This window comes from Homalodisca vitripennis, chromosome 4, assembly GCF_021130785.1.
Source record: "Homalodisca vitripennis isolate AUS2020 chromosome 4, UT_GWSS_2.1, whole genome shotgun sequence".
Classification (NCBI taxonomy): domain Eukaryota; kingdom Metazoa; phylum Arthropoda; class Insecta; order Hemiptera; family Cicadellidae; genus Homalodisca; species Homalodisca vitripennis.
The window spans coordinates 83684842-83685684 of NC_060210.1; positions in this window are offsets into that span (position 1 = coordinate 83684842).

Consider the following 843-nt stretch of genomic DNA (forward strand, 5'->3'; position numbering starts at 1 on the left):
CATCATTGACATAAATCTAACATCCTTAAAGCCAAGACAGATGACCAACCGTAATGGCCTTTGGTATTAAAATTTATGTCCTATGCCATGGGACTTTTTTGCAGTATAATTCTTCTCAGTCACTGATACTACATAGCTCCATCTTAATTTGAGTGGTTAAATCGTGTGTGTTGTGGTCAGGTTAAATTTAAATAAAGAATGTCTTCTTTAACCAGCCGATGTGGTTAGATTTTGTCTACCATTAAAAGAAAAAAATATTAGTAGAATGTTTCAATTTTATAATCCGTTGGAAGTCTTGATACAGAATTTACGTATATGCAACTGCATAGGATTGATCGGTAATTGTAAATATATCTAAAATATATACATGTGTGTGTGTTAAAAGAAATTTTATTTCTTGTGTTCGTGAGTATGTCACTGAACTCCTCCTAAACCCCTGGGCCGATCTGAATGAAATATTTTGTGTGTCTTCAGGTGAATTCGAGAATAGTTTGGTTAGATTTACAAATTTAAGTAGTTAAAAATTAAATTTAGACGATAAAAGGTTTTCAAAACGCCTGCACATTATAAACTGCAATCGCGAGAGTTACGTATATTAAATAGCCAAACACTATTTGAAGTTATGATGTACCTATATTTGTTTTAACATAAATTTGTATTTAAACTCAAAGCTTGAGTGTCAGTCAACTTTATAATAAAGTAAATGTACGTGTGGCATGCTTCGTTTTACAATTTAGTTATAGTTCGCAGGACACCTCAGCCTACAAAAAATTTTAAAATCGTCCATACCTAATTCAATTTATAAATTTGTGCAGTAATGACCATCACGAAGTAATTTTCAAA